The 22174-nt window shown below is 37.0% G+C and overlaps 1 non-coding gene across 1 annotated transcript; it reads right to left on the bottom strand.

The window, feature by feature from the left end:
- Positions 1-477: 477 nt before the first annotated feature.
- Positions 478-584, bottom strand: LOC141618668 (small nucleolar RNA R71). The gene has a single exon (XR_012531457.1). It is a non-coding gene; the product is annotated as a small nucleolar RNA R71 (small nucleolar RNA).
- Between the last annotated feature and the right edge of the window lie 21590 nt (positions 585-22174).

The following is a 22174-nucleotide window of genomic DNA, read 5'->3' as shown; positions in this document are numbered from 1 at the left end:
TTGAGAGGTATTGGTGAGCTTGTAGATATTCAACCAAATACTATTGAGTTCGTCAACCCTTTTGCAAGAGAAGGTGAGGAGAACCCAACACAAAATCAACCCACAATGCCTTAATTTTCATCACATTCCGTACCAACCGAGGAGAACCTACCCAATGGTACTCCCACACCACAACACTTAACCGGAAATTTCATTGCCAAATCCGTATTTATCCAATTAGTCGAAAGAAGCCAATTTGGGGGGATGCCCAGTGAAGACTCTCACTCTCACATGGAGACTTTTTGTGACTATTGTGATGCGATTTCTCAAACCGGTGTAACTCAAGACCAAATTCGATGGGTCTTATTTCCTTTTTCTCTAATTGGCACCGCAAAACAATGGTTGAAAGGCCTTGATAAGGCCACTCTTGGAATTGACTCTTGGAAGAAATTGGCTCTAGCTTTCTACAAAACGTTCTACCCACTGGAAAAGACTAACATGCTAAGAGCTCAAATTACGGGTTTTAAGCAAAGAGATGAAGAATCTTTGTATAAAGCTTGGGAGCGGTTCAAGGGAATTTGCCGCTCATGTCTTCATCATGGACTTAGCGAGTGTTTCTTGGTTCAACAATTTTGGAATGGTCTTTATGAAGACTCAAGAAACATTCTCAATATGGGATCAAATGGTATGTTCATCGAAGTTGACGATAATCAAACTTGGAACAATATTGAGGAAATGGCGGTCCATAATTCACAATATAGTAGACCTCGCAAGGTTACTAGAGGAGGAAAGCATGAAGTGGACTCTATTACTCAATTGAGTGCTCAACTTAGTGCTCACATTGATACCATCAATTTGAAGTTCGAAAAAGCTATGGCTAGACTTGAAGAAGCCTCAAAATCACCAAAGCATCATGTTAATGCCATGACGACATCTTCATCAATCCCAAGTGGGATATGTAAGAATTGTGGAACTTTGGGACATGACCAAAGTGAATGTAGAGGAACAAATGAACAAGTGAATGCTTTTCAAGCATACAAGAGTGGTACCCCTTGTTCCAATTATTACAATGAAAACACCAAATTCCACTCAAATCTCTCATACAAAAGCCAAAATGTTCAAAACCCTCAACCAACATACACCCCACCTCCCATGAGAAACCAAAATCAAAGACCCTTTTACAACCAAAACCAAGGTTACCAAAATCAAACTTCATACAATCAACAAAATGACCAAGGTTTTGATGTCCAAAAAGCGGTCCTCCAAATGCAAAAGAATCAACAAGAGTTTTTCACTCAAATGCAAAAGGATAGTCAAGCAAAGGAAATCACCATCAACAACATCCTAGCCCACACCAAAATGTTGGAAACCCAATTGACTCAACTAGCATCTTCAAGTTCTCAAAGACAAAAGGGGCAATTACCACCTCAAAGTAATCCCCCGAGACATGAAACGGTTAGTGTCATTCACTTGAGGAGTGGTACGAGGTATGAAGCACCAAAGAAGCAAGTTGAGGATGAAGTTGTGGAAGCTAGTGACAAAGAAGAAGTTGTGCAAAACTCCAAGGATGGAGAACCATCAAAAGAAGAATTTTCAAAGAGAAATGAAGACAAGGCCAAGGAGAAGGAACCCATTGTGATTAGACTTCCTTTTCCAAGTCGTCAAGCTAAGCCCAAATTTGATGACCAACTTGGAAAATTTATGGAAATTGTGAAGAATTTGGAAGTCTCGATTCCTTTCACGGAATTAATCAATCACGTGCCGGCCTATGCAAAGTACATGAAGGACATCCTTACGAAAAAGAAGTCGATCCGGAAGCTTGAAACCATCGCCTTCACTAAGGTGAGTAGTGTAATCCTTCAAGGGAGTTCACCTCCGAAACTTAAAGATCCGGGAAGCTTCTCAATACCGTGTACCATTGGCGACACAACGATCAACAAAGCCCTATGTGATCTAGGGGCTAGTGTGATTGTTATGCCGTATTCGGTGAGTAAAAGGATAGGGATGGGAAAGCTTAAATGTACCAACATCAGACTCCAAATGGCCGATAGATCGACGAAGACACCATTAGGGATATGGGAAGATGTTCCCGTAAGAGTTGGGAAATTTTTCATCCCGGTGGACTTTGTCATTGTTGACATGGAAGAAGACTCCAATATTCCAATCATTCTAGGTAGACCTTTTTTGCACACCGCGGGTGCGGTGATAGATGTGAAGCATGGAGAGCTCACTCTAGAGGTGGGCGATGAGAGCATAACTTTCAATCTTGACAAGATCATGAAAGCTCCCCGTTTGCATGAACCATGTTTTATGGTTGATCATTATAGCCGGAAGGATGATAAGAAGAAGTCGGAATTCCAATGGAAAAAGAAAGTTGATGATGCTCCATCAAAAGAGCAAGAGAATAGCAACAAAGAGAGCTTGAAAATCTCACCCATGACAAGTGAAGAGAATGGCCTTGTTGGCCAAAACAAGAAAGGAGGAGAGTTGTCTCTATCAACTCAAGAGATCTTTAATGATCAAGTAGACGAAGTTTGCGGTCTTTGGGATGATGAGTCTGAAGGGATTTTCAATCCCTATATTGGTAATGCTATCAATCAAGACCAACATGAAGGACAACAAGTGCAAAGATCTATTAAGGATCTTTATCATGATAATGAACAAGCTTTTGACTACTTCTTCAAGGTGTTGAGTAACATCAACAACACCTTGAACATGCCCCCATGACATCTCACTAAGGATGAGAGTTTGGTGGAGTCCTCTCCAAACCACCATTTGTAAATATTTCTAACTCCCTAACTTGCATTTTAATTCTTACATTGCATTTTTGTCATTTTTGGATTTTTGTGCCTTGATCAAGATATTCATCACTTTCGAGAGAAGTGAGGGAGAGACTAATGATTTTATTGATGTGTAGTGCTTTAACTTAGTGTGGGGATAGCAATTGCCTAGGCTATTCATGCCTTTGTAGTGTCCCTACAATGAAGAACACGGGATTTGAAGAATGAAAATGACAGGGGTTATGCAAGTGCACGGATGGACCTGAATCCGGGTAGACCAGGAGGAATCCGAGCGGCTTATGGGTAATCCGCTCATCTTATAGGAATCCGAGCGTCTGAGGAGGAATCCGTCCGTCTAAATGAGCTGCAAAAATCAAAAATCTGTTCTGTAAGAGAATCCGAGCGTCCCAGCTAAGAAGACGCTCGTCTGAAACTGACCGCTCGTCTTTGTAGAAAGACGCTCGTCTTTCTGCCAGTGCACATTAAGCAAAGTTCCTGTAAGAGAATTCGCTCGTCTTTAAGGAAAGCCGCTCGTCCTACATTGCAGAATCCGCTCGTCTTCTCTGAAAGACGCTCGTCTTAAGGCGAGTTTTCCTGAAGCCCATTTGAGCAGAATCGGAGCGTCCCGACGGGAATCCGCTCGTCTTTCCCCTGCTATTTTGAATTTTTCGGGTGTTTTAATACCCCTTCCCACATTCATTTCATTCATTCAAACATTCAAACACTACCCATAAACCCCAAAACCCTCATCCTCTCCATCACCAAAAACAAAATTTCCTCAACCAAATTCCACAAAAACAAATTCAAACTTCCTTACAACAACAATTAATCACTCCTTTTGCAATAATAATTGATTCAAGCACCAAAATCTTCAACCTTTGAGTCGATTTTTGAAATACAAAGCAAAATCCTTTCATTTTAAATCGATTTGGGTATAATTAGAAATTGAAGATTTTCAATCTTTTCTTGGTGTAATCAACAATGGCAAGAACAAAAGGAGAAACAAAGGCACTCAAAGCAAAGACACTTTCGAAAAGGCAACAAAGCCTTCAAGCAAGGAAAGCTTCAATGGCTATGGTGATTTCTAATGCAAACTTAGAAGTTCAACAACAAGGTCCTCCCTTGGAAGCAACAACATCAACAACTCCAGAAATCGCTCAATTATCCAACTATCCGGAGGTAATTTTCATTTCCAACTCCCATAGGGAAACATTTGCCAAGTATGCTAAGAAAGCCATTTTGCCCACCAAATTCATTTGTGAAGATGCCTTGAACAAATTGGGTGTGTTTGAACAAACAAAAGCCTTCTTTGAAGCCATGGGATTGGGTAAATTGTTTACCATAAGAGAATTAACATACCCCTCTCTACCTTGGAATTCATAAGTTCATTGAAAGTGACTAAGGTAGAGACTAGAGAATACATCGAGTTTCGCCTTGCAAATGTGAATAGGCGCATCACGTTTGATGTTTTGAGTAAGATATTAGGCCTTAGTGATACACCATATTATCAAAAGATGCCCGAAAAGTATGACCTTGCTCCTCTTTGGGAGGCAATTTCCGGGAAGAAATTTGCGAGCTTTCATGCTTGTCGCGCTCTATTAGTCCACCATCCGGGCATTAGAGTGTGGCACAAGGTCATCGGGAATACTATAATAGCAATAAAAGGCACTAACCATTTTACCAAGCTCGATTGTGTTCTACTTGAGTCGGCCTTGAATGTAGGAAGGGAATTCAATAAGCCCTACAATGCTCTAAGGCTTTTGATGGAAAGATGGCTTAATATCGATTGTGGTAAGGAAGGCACCGCTCATATTGTAAATGGAGGTCTAGTTACTCTCTTGGCCAAGCACTTTGATCCAAATTTTAACAAAGATAACACCTATGTGGCGATCAAAGGGGGTCATCTCATTGATATGGACGCCATGATTAACAAGTATAAGTGGGTCAAACATAATTCTCTTGACACCAACTATGGGTGGCTAACCAATGATGCTAGATCCTTCACTTTGCCTTCAAAGATTTGCCGATTGAGTGCCAACCGAACAAACTACCTTCTTCCACTCTCCAAGGACGCCGAGTACATCATCCGTCAATAAAGGGGCGAGATTGAAGAGCCCTCCTCCTCCATTGTCACACCTGTTGGAATATGTGTCCTCCGACAATAATGCGATCACAACTGTCGATCATGATGATCACATGTTTAAAATCTCGTTTTAAAGAATACAATTGGGAAGTAATTTTTACTATCAACTGGTCCACACATATCGGTAATGATTGGCTGACTAGAGTTTGACATTACTGTCGTGAGACGGTGATAACCAGTTGATCCCTTTAGGCCATACCTAAAGGGTAACACTCTTAATTGATCATTTAATTGATCGTATGACGATACGGGTCAATTAAATTACTTAAAATTGACGGACGATTTTGGAAGTAATATTTACGTGTCTCATTGTAATTTGATTAAATAAGATACGGTCTAAGTAATCGAATTGTTTTATTACTTAGATGAAATTATTGTTTAAGGAAACAATTGCATTTGAATGAATAAATTATTATAAATACAAGATGTTGTGATTCATAATTGGCAAAATATTTTGGTACAAGTAATTATGAATTACAAAGTCGATTTTGTATATGACGTATTTTTATTAATGCGTTGATTTTTAATATGTTAAAAATACATAACAATTTTATGTGACATGTGACAAATTGACAAAAATAAAATGAAGTCCATTTTATCTATAATGACCGAAATTAGGGGTGATATTAGGAATATATTATATTGATTATGTTAGTGGTAAACATAATCATTTCTTCCTAAACCTAGCCATGCAATCCTACTTGTTCTTGTGAAGACAACCTTGTGCATGCATTGGGCACTTCCTCCCCCTTCCACCCGGTTTTTCAAGAGGAGAAAACCATGGGTTTTTCTCCTTATTTTTACCTATTATACACTACCTAAAAATACTAGTGTATCATTATTCATTCTACACATCTAAAATAAGAGTTTTAGAGAGATAAAAATCTTCCCTTTTCTTCCTCCTCTTAGCCGAATTAAGAGAACCAAAATAAATATTTTTAGGTAATTTTTATTTAAATGAATATTGTTCTAGTAATAATAATATTAATTTTGTTAAGAGTTTACCTTGGGTATAAATCCTTGGGAGGGATTCTACACTTGAATCCTTGTTCTTCCATTTTGGAGTGCTCAAGAACAAGTAAGAAGGAGATCTTACTTGTGCCCAATAATCCGAAATAATCAATGTAAGGGTTGATGATTTCTTCCTTATTTTCTTTATTGTTTGCATGCATAAGATCAATGTTTAATTTTATGACTAAATTAAATCATCACATATATGAATATGTATTATAATGAGATATATATTTCTAACAAGCGGTATCAAGAGCCTTGATTGTTTGCATGCAAATCGGTTATAGTTTTTCCGTGTTATACGATTAACATATAAAACTTGTAAATTTTTGTTATTATGATATATCACGAAATAATTTATGCATGTTAAAGTTTCTGATCCTAAAATGTATTTAGGATATTTTGGTTAATTTATGGATTTTTATTGTTCATCTTATATAATAATGGCATTAAAAATGTGATTTTATGAGTAAAATGTCATTTTCGGACTAAAATTAGCTAAACTTCGAATTTTACAGTGGTTTTTGGATATGTTTTTACATATATTATTTTTAGATGACCTGTAAATTGTCATAATTTTTGGAGTTCTTATGCTCGAAATATGGATTTTTCATGATAAATTTAAATGAAAATAGGTTAATATGAGAAATATTTCGAATCTGGTCATATAAATTTAGTATGTTGTCAGATGCAATTTTACAAGATGTGTGTAAAATAATAGGCTATATTGAAGTCTTTATGCATGATTTATGAATTTTTGATGAAAAATAGCATAAATAGTGACTTAATTAGTGAATAATTGCTAAAACATACTTCATGACTAAGGAAAAACGTCACATATTGCATTTTATTATATTTTTCAGATCTAAAATTGAAAAGTTGATGAATTTATTTTCCCTCATGTTTTTATGATTATAATTAATAAATCCGATAAACCGCAACGTAGTTTTTCCGATAAATATTTCGAAATTTTAACCTAAGTTTTTGAACATTATGAGTGTCATGGTATTTTTTCCAGAATGTTCATGAGTTTAAATTTTGAATTTTGAATTTATTTGAATTTTTGGTGATTTATTTGAAGTTTATAGCTTTTTATTATAATTTTGAGTCCATTAATGAACAATTTTAAGTAATATAAGTTAATTATAGTCAAATAGTTAGTGGAGACTAATTTTGAGTTCTAAGAGGTTAGGGTAATTAACTTGTGCTTAAATATGAATTTATGTAATTATTGTGATTATAAAACGTTGAATCACGCAAATCCGTAAAAATCATTTAATATACGATATTGGCTCCTTAAAGGCGATTTAGCATAAAATTGGGCATGTTCATACATATTATAATGCTGCATTTTATTTATGATTGTCATAATTTTATTTTATGTAATTTTTGAATTATGTAATTTTACTTAGTATGGCCTTAGTTTTTTAATTGGTATTACCCGAAATGTATGGGAATATCGATTCGGTTGTAATTTATTGTGATCTCGTATCACCGTTTTGTAATTTAATAGATTTATTTTATTTTAATTACAAATGTATAATAGGAAATTATGTAATTTGTTATGTAATTTAATTATTCCGGAGTTCCTTGAAGACGGTGTCACTCAAGAAGGCGATACATAAAGACGGTGTTACCTCGAGATGCGTGCCAAGAACCTAAGTTCAAGGGGCCAATGGAGTTGGTTTCCGAATATGTAATAGTTAATTAGATTTTCTATTTTAGGAAGGCCATACTAGGCTTTATTTTTATGCTTTGCATTTTATTTATATGTCGCATGCATCGCTAAATTGCCATAACTAAAACATGCATCATCATTTTATCGAGTTTATCGACCGGGTCAATTAAAATTATCGTAGTTCACCGCTTTAGTTCACTTAAAACGTGATAGATAATAAATTGACATGACCTCTCGCAAAAATAATCAATTGAGACATAGCCTTACCAAAAAGTAGAAACCATGAAAACCTATTTCGTGAGGGAGTGCACTCGGCCACACCGGGGTACAAACCTTGTTACGTAGGGGAAGTGGGTGATAAATGTCTATCCACCGAATTCATGTTGATGAGGGTTTCATCGGCCACACCGTGCCCAAGTTAATGTGGGTTTGGATCATGGACACATTTATTCGAAATTTGGATTGAACTCAACAAAAGTTTTTGATAAGGGTTTTAACGGCCACACCGTGCCCTTGTCGGATGTGTTTTGGGCTAAAGATAAAATGTTAATGTAATTTTATCGACCAAGAGTTCTAAAAGTAGAATCGATTAAAGAGTTAATCCACCGAGTTATATTGATAAGGGTTTTATCGGCCACACCGTGCCCAAGTTAATATGAATTTGGGTCTTGGAATCATTTATCTAGTTGGGTAGAGGTCACTAGAAAAATGCAATAAAACTTGTTTAAATTAATATTTTTTACGAGTATTATTATTATGAAAACGACATATGTTTTATTCCTTCTATATTTTGTTTTGTAGACCGCTTCTATTTCTCATAACAAATGGCTACTCCAAACCCAAACGCCACACCTCTCACAAATAGTTCATGGCTCCGATCCTTCATGGATCGTTGTAAACTTGAAAAGAATGGGTCAAATTTCTCCGATTGGGATGCCCAACTCAAATTAGCCGCCCAAGGTGACGACAAGCTTCGTTACCTCACCGAGGCCTCTCCACCCGAACCTAATGCTAGGTCGAGTGCCGCCACTAGGGAAGCATATGAGGCTTACCATAAGGAGTCCGCCGCAATGAAAAATGTGTTGATCTTTGCGATGGAGGCGGATCTCCAAAGGAGAGCCTTTAAGATGGGCACCACTAATGAAATCTATTCTAAGCTTGTGACAATGTTTTCACAAACTCCGCGGATCGTCCAATATGAGGCGGCCGCGGCATTCTTTGATCTCGACTTTAAAGAGGGCCAAAAGGTTAGCCCTCATGTGCTCAAATTAATGGAGCTAGTCGAGACTTTGAAGATTCAAAAAGTTGAAATCCCCAAAGAACTCATTGTAGATAGGATTCTACACTCCTTATCCAAAGTCAAGGCATATGTTCAATTCCGGGTGAATTTTAACATGCAAAACAAGGACGTGTCTCTTGAAGAGTTGCATAAGTTACTTGTACAAGCCGAAAGAGACATGGGGTTAAATGTTAACCCACCTAAGGATGTGCTTAACATTAGCACCAAAAGCAAGGGGAAGTTCAAAAAGAATGGGAAGAAAGGTAAGAAGCAAGCTCCCATTTTCACCAAAGCTAAGACTTATGAAGCTAGCACTTCCAAGATCAAGAAGGGCCCTCTTGATAAATGCCATTATTGTAATGGTGTTGGACATTGGAAAAGAAATTGTTCCAAATACCTTGGTGACATTAAAGCTGGAAAGGTCACTCCAGTAGGTAAATGACTATCCTTTCTTTTATGTTTCTATTTCAACTATGGTATTGTGATACAAAGTTGTGATAATGTATCCCCTTTTTATTGTAAATAGGGCCTCCACCAAGCAAGAACAAGGGAAAAGAAAAGCAAGCTTGAGAAACCATCGAGAAGCTAGGAGTAGCTTCCATGAAGCTTATCTTTTTATTGTCTTATTTTAATTTATGTTTCGGATTTTAGAACCTTTTGATTTCCGTGTTTGACATGGAAATGTATTTTGGATATTGGTTGTATTTTGGATAATGGTGGCTTGGTTGCAACCCAAGTCACCCGTTTTATCGTATTTCATCCTTGTTCTAAAATTCGTCTTTATCCGCTTGCTCATAGAAACATATGATCATTCACTTAAAGTGATCTAATAGACAACTATAATGATGGGATTCATTATATGTCCACAAGCTTAAGGCTTGTATATGATCAATTATAAAGTCATATTGAGTTGATGAACTCTCTTAAAGGAATGTCAATCACCAAGTACACTTATCAAACTTAAAACAATTAGTCAACCTATGAGATAGTCCTCCTTCTACTTCAAAATCATTATTTGTGTCTCATAAGCTATCTTTGAATCTCTAGTGTATTCATTCTAAAGATAGAGTGGGAGAAAAATGAAGACACAAAGAACACCAAGATAAATTTGTGTACTTGTGTAAATGAGATCTACGCAAGGAAGAATGATTTGAATAAAGGTATATCTATTTATATAGTATACACGAATAGATGAGATCTATGGTCTCGAATAGATCTACATGACAAAAGAGACCAAATGAAGTAATCAAAAGAATATGTTCTCAAGATAACTACAAGTGGAGACCAAAAGAAAGTTTTGGAATAAGAATGACTAATGTAAAGTCTTAATTGACTAGTTTATGATATTTTTGACCAATAGTTTCAATATTGATATTTACTTAAGAGCCTAAATGAATCAAAGTTACATCCTAGAAAATAAATGAGATTTATGACTAGAAGTTGCAAGGATTGATATACCGATATCCACAATAGCTAAGTTAAGTATCAACCACGCAAATGTCATTACTTCACCTCATTATGATAATTAAATGGTTAAACCTCCTTCCGAAAAGGGTATTTTGAAGGACGTGTATTAGATATTATTCATATTTAAATAATGACATTGCTACGCATCATTATAAAATGAATGAATTAGAGATTAAAATCTCTTTCCATAAGGTTAAGATGAGACCTCTTCAAAATAGGTATTTTGAAAGGATATGATGGGAACATATATGGTTTTATCTTAATAACTTAGCAAAGCAAAATATATTTCAATTCTTGAAATGTTTCAATTGAGTAGTCAATTACGAAACATGTAGAATTAAGTGGGAGTTGGAAATTATCATGTGAAGACATGGAATTTAGTGGGAGCAATCATCTTGTAAAAGTTTATAACTCATTACTCATTGAGAATGACGAGCTAATACTTTCTTTCACAAAGAAGTATTTGAGTTTTCAATTCTGGATGAAAATGGACTATGATGAATCCAATCACATCATGAGATGTTGGATAAGTATTGAGATATACACATAGAATCAACGAGAAACATAGGTTATTCATGTCAATGAAAATGGAATTGCCATTAGCAGTCATGGTCATTCATTGAACCTAAGAATGGTTGATCACATGATTATTAGTTATTAATATTTCCGCCATTAGAATAATCATGCACATGTCCAATAATGAATCATATGCATAAGAGCATGATGAATCATTGGCAAGCCATAGAAGAATCGTCATTAATTCTCGAGGAGAACCGATGAGCGATTTCAGTGTTGGACAAAAGACTCTGTTATGTGTCAAGAGGTTGCACATATTAAAGTTTGAACATATGTAAGGATTTATGAAAATCCTAAGCTTTTCAAGCTAGAAGGAGAAATAAGAAGTTTGGAAAAGTACTTAGTTGAAGTAAGAAGTTACTCAAAACTAATATTTTCTAAATATGCTAGGACTTGTGAGAAGTGCTAGGCTAATCATCTTGACAATTGTGGCAAGACTCTGCAAAACATTTACCTAGTGCATTGTGAGTGGGTGGAATACTTGATCAGTGCAAGTTATATCATTCACCACAAATTCATTGGTTATGTGATAATCGACCAGAAAGTTCTTTCAAGATAAAGAACCCAAACCGAGGTTGGGAACCTATATGTGTACTTGGTAAGGTTCATGCTATGAGAGATAACATGAATATAAAGGAAATTGCGATTAAGAAGTTTGAACACATGGACACATGATATGTTAAACTTCTATTGCAATCAACAAGTGTTTACACACTTACGATATGCATCACAAGGTTGTAATACGGTATTGACTATCCGGATGTGATGTCAACATTTGTCGTTTGAGTTATTATTAACTCACCTTTTACTTTGTTACATCCAAACGGGTTGTAGAGACAATTGAACCCCGTTAAAGTGAACACGGATTAGCATTGTATTCGCCCATAGTTACTTATATGAGGTGACATCTCGAAGTAACTAGAGTGTGATGCGATTGATGGCAAGTTCAAGTGCCATGGAGTCATATGAGAATGACTAGTCGATCACATAGGCAGACTGTTAAGAACACCTTGTCGGGCCTTATGACCGCTTATAGAGTTCTGGCAAATTTATATAGCCTGGTCGTGGCGAGAGCTACTATAGTATTCTAATGAGTCGATTCTTTTGACTAAAGACTGCTCGTCTAAGATGGCACAGTTTCAGATTAACTTTGATTTGTGTTACTACGACCTTCGTAAATGGGGTCAAATGGGCATATTTTGGGTTATGATGGCTGTGGCTAGTCGAAGGGAATGAGTGCGATAGGAATTGTCCACCCCTAGTCAGGGTTATAACAATATCTCAGGGCCACTCGAGGAGTAATGAACTGGAAATGCATGGCCACGCTCGGAATGTATCCATGGTGGATAAATCCGATCAATCAGTTATTCTCCAGATCGAGGAAACCACTCTCGATATGATCACTTGCAAGTACGACCTGAAACACACCTTGCATTGAGTGGGAGATAGTAATGGGACAAGAGAATTGGTGACGCACACTTGTCGAGGACAAGTGGGAGATTGTTGGAATATGTGTCCTCCGACAATAATGCGATCACAACTGTCGATCATGATGATCACATGTTTAAAATCTCGTTTTAAAGAATACAATTGGGAAGTAATTTTTACTATCAACTGGTCCACACATATCGGTAATGATTGGCTGACTAGAGTTTGACATTACTGTCGTGAGACGGTGGTAACCAGTTGATCCCTTTAGGCCATACCTAAAGGGTAACACTCTTAATTGATCATTTAATTGATCGTATGACGATACGGGTCAATTAAATTACTTAAAATTGACGGACGATTTTGGAAGTAATATTTACGTGTCTCATTGTAATTTGATTAAATAAGATACGGTCTAAGTAATCGAATTGTTTTATTACTTAGATGAAATTATTGTTTAAGGAAACAATTGCATTTGAATGAATAAATTATTATAAATACAAGATGTTGTGATTCATAATTGGTAAAATATTTTGGTACAAGTAATTATGAATTACAAAGTCGATTTTGTATATGACGTATTTTTATTAATGCGTTGATTTTTAATATGTTAAAAATACATAACAATTTTATGTGACATGTGACATGTGACAAATTGACAAAAATAAAATGGAGTCCATTTTATCTATATTGACCGAAATTAGGGGTGATATTAGGAATATATTATATTGATTATGTTAGTGGTAAACATAATCATTTCTTCCTAAACCTAGCCATGCAATCCTACTTGTTCTTGTGAAGACAACCTTGTGCATGCATTGGGCACTTCCTCCCCCTTCCACCCGGTTTTTCAAGAGGAGAAAACCATGGGTTTTTCTCCTTATTTTTACCTATTATACACTACCTAAAAATACTAGTGTATCGTTATTCATTCTACACATCTAAAATAAGAGTTTTAGAGAGATAAAAATCTTCCCTTTTCTTCCTCCTCTTAGCCGAATTAAGAGAACCAAAATAAATATTTTTGGGTCATTTTTATTTAATTAATATTGTTCTAGTAATAATAATATTAATTTTGTTAAGATTTTACCTTGGGTATAAATCCTTGGGAGGGATTCTACACTTGAATCCTTGTTCTTCCATTTTGGAGTGCTCAAGAACAAGTAAGAAGGAGATCTTACTTGTGCCCAATAATCCGAAATAATCAATGTAAGGGTTGATGATTTCTTCCTTATTTTCTTTATTGTTTGCATGCATAAGATTAATGTTTAATTTTATGACTAAATTAAATCATCACATATATGAATATGTATTATAATGAGATATAGATTTCTAACAACACCACCCTACCCATTCAAATATCAAGAGTTCAAACCGAAAGATGTTGAAGTGGGAAATGATTACATGACTCTACTCATGAGAGAAATGCACAAACAAGCTTATAATGATCGAGTAGATGCATACTTGGCCCAATATCCACCCCTCCTTCATTTAGCTAGGCAAGGACTACTTGATCCATCATGTCCTTTGCCTAGTTGGGCGGATAAGGAAGTTTTCTTTCCAAGCACATCTAGTGGTGAAAGACCGGGTGAAGATGAGAATGTTGATAATGAGGTTGTTAATGATGGGGGTGTTGATGAAGAGGTAGATGAAGAAGAAGAGGCAAATGAAGATGATGAAGAAAGTGAGCAAGATCAAGGAAGTGAAGATGAGAGTGGAGATGATTCCACTTCCATGGAGGAAAATGATGACAATGACGATATGATGGAGGATTAGCAAACTTTGGAGGTTCCTACACTCTTGAGGTTTGTCTACTTATTTTTGTTTTCTTTATTTTATCTTGATCATAGTTTGGAGAGTCCTAGCAACACGGAGGACTAACACTTTGGCCCCAATGAGGTGTTCTTTTTATTGTTCCCACTTGAAAAATCCAAAATGACAATATATAGTTTCATGCATTGTATTTCGTGTGCATGAACTACCCCGAAATTTAAGACATTAGAAATAATGTCTATTTTGGTTTGGGGAAGTACATGCATACGCAACGGGAGGTAATCTAAATTACGCTCTCCGTCATAACAAAAATCCATGCATCATGTAGTGTAGCTTAATATAACTTGCATTTAGTCTAGAAATCATGCATCATACTTGCCTAATTTCCTATCATATTGGCCATTGAGGACAATACCCATATTAGTGTGGGGATGGGAAATTCTAACTTGACTTCTATTCAAAAAACCAAAAAAAATCAAAAATTTCGAAAAAAATCAAAAAAATTGAAAAATTGAAAATCCAAAAACAAGTTCATTTCCTTTGTAGTGTAGTCTTGTATATATTATGTTTGTCTATCCTTGTTCACATTGATCGACTACGCCACATCCGAGACATGGGAATATTGAAGACCGCATGGTATGATCTTTCCAATCTCCTTTTTCCTCTTTATGTTGATGACTATGTGGCTTTATTTTGATTGATGCGGTATAAACAATGTGAATTTAGGACTTGCATTTACATTATTTGGCATATTAGTTGGTAGAATCATATGCATTAAGATGTATATATGTTAGTTGCATCATGGCATGTAGTTGCATGTTAGAAAATTTTTGTGAAACCGTCTACTTGGGAAGCTTGAAAAGTGTATATAGGCTCAAGTAGATGCCTTTTCTTCTTAAGACTTTGCTTGTTAGAATACTTGTAAAACACCCTAGGATGTGTCATGCTAGTATCCTTTGACCCATGGATTAAGGCCTAGTCAAGAGTACCTTGTGGTGTGATAACTCCTTGGCTACCGTTTATTCCAAGGTGACCCTTGAAACCATGCAACCATCATTCATCCATGTTCTACCATATTTTGTCATCAAAGGGAATGAGCACATAAAGAAATTAATTTGAGTTCAAGAAATGAAATGAAAAGTGAAAGAAAGTTTGCAAAATGCATCAAAAAGAAAAGAGGAGTAACAAAAATGAAAACTCCTATGCTTCAAATATAAGCACCCTCGCTACATATGGGGTGACTTTGAAAATGTTCAAAAGAAAATGCAAAGAAAAGTTGAAATTGTCCAGTGTTGAAATGCCAAAAATCAAAAGAAATGGCAAAAGAAAGTGTTCTCAAATGTTATATGCCACAAGAAATTGGGGGGAAAAACAACAACAAAAGCAAACTCCCAAATGAAACTCAAATACTATTAATCCCTTTATCCATCGTATCCATTTTTGTGCATGGTAGAGAGGGGACGACCCTTCTTCTTGTCTAGGCAAGAAGGGGAATTCCGCGATCCTCCAATGTTTCTAACACCATAGGGAGTCTACTCTTGACAAAAGCATTTAACGATTGAGGACAAAGGAACCCTAGCTTGACACAATTTGGAGGTGATTTATTGGTATCCTTCTAGGCTTAGTAGTTTGAAGAAATTGCATCTATGAAGGAGTGTGTACCCTTGAATTGCTTCCCTTGTAGATAATTTCCGCCACTTAGATGAGGAAAGAGGCTATTCTTTTGTAGATGCATCCATTACTTGATTTTTTGTGCTTTAATGATTGGATGTGTCGCCATTTTGGCAAGACTCACCTTGCCTTGCAAGAAGGCATCCTACCTCATGGTTATCTTGTTGTGAGTTGAAGGGGCGGAGTGATACCCGCTAATTGTCTCATATCGGCTATGCTATGAGGTTATTTTAAATAACGGTCCTAGTTTTTGTCACCTCTTTACTCGGGACGAGCAAAGGTTCGGTTTGTGGATATTTGATGTGACCATTATTTGAGCATATTTAGTCCCTGAATTAGCCTTGTTCCCTTGCTTTTTAGTGCATATTTAGGTCATTTATTGTCTTTAGTCCTTTGTTTTGCATATTCTTTGAGGTTTTGTCCCCTTGGTAGGAAAGGAGTGCAAACCTTGCATTTTCATGGCAAAATAGAGCAAATTGATTGAATTCAATGACCAAGAATCAAAGAGAAGACAAGACTAGAAGGCCTTTGTACATATTATAGTAGTTGGGCAATGATGAGAAAAGATCCTTGCATCTCCGACAAAATCCCCGAGGATTGTTGGAAGAAGGAAGAAGAAAAGAAGAAAGGAAGAAGCTGACTCAGAATCCGAGCGGATTGCCCTCGGGACGGCCGTCCAAGACCAGGAATCCGAGCGTCTTTGCCAGAGGGACGCCCGTCCAAAAACGCCACAATCCGCTCGTCCAACCAATGAATCCGCTCGTCCAACAGCCAGAGAATCCGCTCGTCCCGTGCCTTGGACGCTCGGATTGTGTTACAGCAACTTTCCATTTTCATCTTGTTCTATGAAGGATGCGCATATCTCGGAAAGACCGGCAAAAAGGAGAGTCTCATATTTTTCTGAGAGGAGTGATTCCTCAAGGACTTAATCGTCATTTAAGCCCTTAGTAAACCCTAATTTGTGTACCTAATCCCCACTATAAATACCCCATTAGTCTAAATAGATAACCATGTTCTTCTTATCAATCTTTAGTGTAGTTTATATCATTTTAATCTCTCTTTAATCTTGTAATCAACTTTTAATCAAGTCTTAGTACAAATCTCATTTCCTTAATCTCTCTTTTGTTCATCTTTCATTTTGGGTAATTGAAGATTATTTGGGTTATTATTGGGAGATTGACAACCTTCCAATCAATCATCAAGTACTTCTATTATTCTTTGCTTTATTATTTGAATCATTAGAAGGTATAATTCTCTTAATTCCTTTTTAATTATTTTTAATCATCTTCATTTATTCATCATGTTTTACTTTGTTGGTATGATTGACAACCTTGCTAGCATGTTCAACATGATAATGAGTGAGTAGTTTCCTTAACTAGGGTTAATGGGTAATTAGGGAAAACCAACATGGGGGATGATTCATGCTTAATTTAATATGTTTTCATAGTTTATTTGCTTGCTTGTTGTGATCTTAACTTATGCACATGTTATGTTTGATGAAATGCGAGCCTATGAATCCTTGCATTTTTTACCCATCACTTATCTTTTAAATGAGACTTGTAAGACATAAACCAACTCGAGTCTCATTAGACCATGCATATAGTTGACTAGGGAAGATTAAGTCGACTTGTAGGTGTTGTACAATCTAATCGATTCGGCTCCGGGACCCAAACTTTCCTAGGATTGTAAGATATAAACCAACTCGATCCATCACAACAATAATTGCTTGCTTATAATTTGAGAATATGTTTGTATGATCAATTCCCATGAATCCCTTATGACCCTATGATACCCTAGTGCTTTTTTATCAATTGTTTACACCCCTTTTTAATCATCTTGCTTGTTTACTTTCATTGCTATTTAGTTTAGAGATCTTCTATTCCAACCCCAAATTGTGACACCCCTACTTACAATTGAAAATCTTACTTCAATACCCGTCCCTTGGGATCCGACCTTTACTTGCCTCTTTACTAATAGTAGAGTTGTTTGTGGAGATATAAATATTGTTTTGGTCTAGGTGCTCCTAACGACAAGAACCAAAAACTAAACCTCCAAGTGAGTCCGACCATGGTGCTTAACACGCTCCATTTATTTAGAAAAGAAGAGTGTTTAAATGATAAAGTATAAAACGTAAACTTGTCAATCTGATCCATCATGTATTGGGATTAACCGTAGTCAGGATCGTCCTAGATAAGTGCTTAAGCAAGACAGAACATTGCCAGGAAGCCCCATTAGGGCGCGAGCCATTAGGCGATACATAACGCTCTGTCCAGGTTTTGAAATATGAAAACAGACGGCCTCTTGGGGAGCAAGCCATAGGGCGACCCAAGGGACGTCTCCTGGTTGTTGAAAATGTTGTTTAAAACTGTTTTTGTGTTTAAATGATTTGCAAGAATGATTTGCATGACTCGGAATTATTACTATTATCTTAGTAATATTCGATGTTGGATTTGCAAGTTTGACATGAATAATTTACAAATAAAAGTGTAAAATGTGTATGCTTAACCGTTTCGTCGCCGTTCTTGAATTAAATCGACAAGGCATATATGTTAACCAATGATGACATATGAAATGGTCAAGACAAAGATGAAAATAAAATGAAATAAAGTGAAAAGAAAATGGTGGATATGAACTAATTATGTTAAGTTCATTTTTTTGTAATTATTCGATTTTTATCATCGTACTCAGATTAAACCGACATGGTATAAGGAACCAAAGATGATTTTGATTATGACTAAAATACTTGCAAATGTAAATAAATGAGAAAAAGTGATAAATAAAAGAAAAGGGTGTTAAAAATACCCATTAATTTTTAATTAACCAATTATATCATCGAATCACGGGATAATCCGTCGTGGTATAAAGAACCAAGGATGATTCGGTAATGATAAAATTATTTGTCATAGAAAATGATTTGAACTGGTAAAAACCGTAAAGAAAAGAAGATGAAACAAAGAGGAAAGACGAGCACAGACACGTTTGGATTTTGACTAGAGACCCATAAGAGGCGCGAGGTTGGTAGTGGTGACTACCAGCCTCTATCTCCAGTCAAAATCCGATTTTGGCTTGATCAATCCATATTTTGGATCATGTTATGCATTGTTCATGTTTATAAAGTCATGAAAATAGTAAATATATGAAATAAGTGAGCTTTTTTACACCCTCAACCTTACATGTTATGATGTTTGTGAGGTAGACGACATTAGAGAAAGTTTTCTCGCTACGCGACTACTCGGTATCAAAGAAGTTTAAAAGAGTACCTTAAAAGAGGATTATGTTTTGAAAATGTGTTGAAAATATGTTGTTGAAAAACACGTTGATTAATGTGTTGAGTTGGTCGAATGGGTTGGTCGAATGCATGGCGACGATACCAAACAAACGTGTAAGGCTTGTGCTTTCAATCGGTAGGTCGAAAACACGTGTCGATTTGTGACTTAGGAAGTCGAGGGCTAGAATTTTAAGGGAGAAAGACGGGGCGGACGCTCGCGTAAGTATTATAGTGTGTCAAGGTAGGTATTTATAGAGAATTGTGGGATGGTAGGTCGATTGAGTTTGCTTGGAGGCTAAGGAGGAGGCATAAAGAGGCGCGAGCCACCTAGTGCCTCAATGGGGTGTCCCGTCCTTTTCAATTTGGACGTGGCCTTTGTTCTAACTAATGTTTTGTTGGTTGTGATTTGTGGTCTTCAAATAGGATGTCATGTAATAATATGGTCCTCTAATAAGATGTTATTTGGGTGATATTTGGGGTAGGTATTTTGTGTGCTTGACTCGAGTTTGACCCGTGTTGAGTCGGGATTTGAATTTTGAGTCGGTTTTTGGCCTGATGTTTATTTTGACTCTAATTATTGTCATTTAATGCAAATGATGTGATAAAGCCATTCATGGAATTATCTTCGACATTCGAGATTCAGGTTGACTCGGGTTGACTCAGATTGACTCGGGTTGCGGGTTTCTGAGTCGGTTTTGGGTACGAAGACGGTTTTAACTCTAAATAGTGTTGTTTTAATGCAAATGAAGTTAGAAAATCATTTTTGAAATCATTTTTCATATTGGAGTATTATATTAAACCATCTCATGTATATCCAATCCACGCACGTATATCAAAAACACGTTATAGTCCGATCATCATCGGGTGTTTTTTGGAAGGTGTAGATACTGGGTATCTACAGAGCCCCCACTTTGACTGAGGCTTGGACAGGGCGAAAGTTAAAGTATAGCCTCCAGGTCAATCGAAGATTACAACCTGAAGACTATTGCGACGCCGAGGCGACTCAAAAGGGTTTGAGGCAAGGACCTGCCGTCGGGAGGGGCGACGTCGAAGCGACTCGGGGATGCGAGTCAAGGACCTGCCGCCGGGAAAATTTTTAGAGTCTGTCGACTGTCGATGCGGGTCTTTTAAATTTCATTATACTACGTATAAAGGCTCGCCAGCCAATATCTTAATTTGCCATGATCTTGTGAGGTTATATAAGAGGAAAACATGTTCCCCTAGGTGTATCATGAAGGTAGATTTGAAGAAAGCTTATGATTCTGTGGAGTGGAGGTTTATTGAGCTAATGTTCCATGCTTTGAAGTTCCCTGATATGATGATTAGATGGATTATGGAGTGTGTGACTACACCTTGGTTCACTATTTCTCTCAATGGGTCTAATTTTGGGTATTTCCAGGGGAAGATGGGGCTAAGACAAGGAGACCCCATGTCCCCCTCCTCTTTACCATTGGTATGGAGTATCTTAGTAGGGTTCTTAATGTGGTTACTAGCAAGCCGGAGTTCAATTACCATTCTCTATGTAGGGCGTCGAAGCTGACCCATTTATGTTTTGCAGATGATTTATTGATGTTTTGTAGAGGGGATAGAGGCTCTATCTCTATTATTCTTAGAGTCTTTGCTACATTCTCTGCAGCTTCTGGGCTTGTCATGAATACTGATAAGTCTGAGATTTATTTTAATGGTATGGCTCAAGGGGAGGTGGATTATATTTTGCAGCTGTCTAGGTTTAGAGCTGGAGTGTTCCCTTTTCGTTACTTGGGTATTCCAATATATTATAAGAGAATGGCAGTAGGTGATTGCACTAGATTCGTGGAGAAAGTGGTCAGCAGAATCAGGGGATGGGGGGCAAAAAAGCTTAGCTATGCAGGTAGGCTTGTTCTCATTAGAGCTGTTCTGACTCAGCTGCATACTTTTTGGACTAGAGTCTTTGTCATCCCTCTCACTGTTATTAATAGGATTGAAGGGGTGCGAGAATTACTTATGGTGGGGCTCGACCGTGATTTGAAAAACCCTGTTGTCTCTTGGGAGAAGATATGTAGTGAGAAGAGATATGGGGGCCTGGACATTGTTAATACAAGGATTTGGAATCAGGCTGTGATAGGAAAGTATACATGGTGGTTAGCAGCCAAAGCTGATCATATGTGGATCAAATGGGTGGATCATGTTTATATGAAAGGCAAGTCTTGGCAAGAGTACACCCCTTCTTCTAACTCTAGCTGGACTTGGCGCAAAATCTGCCAGATAAGAGATGTTATGAAACCTGGTTACCTCAATGGAAAATAGATTGACAACAATGGTATTTATTCTGTTTCCAGTGGGTATAAATGGCTCTGTGGTCAGCAAAGCAAGGTTACTTGGTGTCCATTAATCTGGAATCAAACTAGCATACCTAAACACTCGTTCATTGGCTGGTTGGTTGTGCAAGAAAGGCTCATGACCAGGGAACGACTGTTGAAGTTTTGTTTTATTACTGATGGAGCTTGCCTATTCTGCCAGTCCCATTTAGAGACTCATCAGCACTTGATGTATGAATGTAAGTTCAGTCAGCTTTGTTGGGATCTTATTCGAGGTTGGCTTGAGATTGATTTCCCTACACCTGGCCTCGTTGCTTAGTGCCTTAAATGGAGATGAAAATCTCTCATGAAGAAGCAGATAGTGTTCATTGCTATTGTGGCGGCATGGTATCATCTATAGTATGCTAGGAATGTCTGCAGGCTAGAAGCGGTGTTGATTACACCCTCAGTGTTACTCAGCAAGTCAAGCAGGATGTTTGCAGGAGGTGTAAAGATAGAGTATGGTCATTGAAGGCTCACAAGCTACCATGGGAACCTACATATGACTAGTTAGTTTAGAATTAGTTTGGAAGTCTGTTGACTTGTAAAATCTAGTTTGGTGTGATAATTTGTAACGAACTATCCTATTTAAGATTTATAATATATTCACATTCCACCAAAATAAAGGCTCGCCAGCCATAAGAATGAGTCATACCTGAGGCATCTTCAGGATATGTCCTTGAATTGCTTCTTGTTCGTGCGTAGAGGCTTGCCAGCTATTGAAGGTGGCATAGACACTTTCCATCCATTAAGGTGCATAGAGGCTCGCCGGCCATTGAAGGTGC

This window comes from Silene latifolia, chromosome 1 (assembly GCF_048544455.1).
Source record: "Silene latifolia isolate original U9 population chromosome 1, ASM4854445v1, whole genome shotgun sequence".
NCBI classification, from domain to species: domain Eukaryota; kingdom Viridiplantae; phylum Streptophyta; class Magnoliopsida; order Caryophyllales; family Caryophyllaceae; genus Silene; species Silene latifolia.
This window is presented reverse-complemented; position numbering and strand designations above follow the sequence as displayed.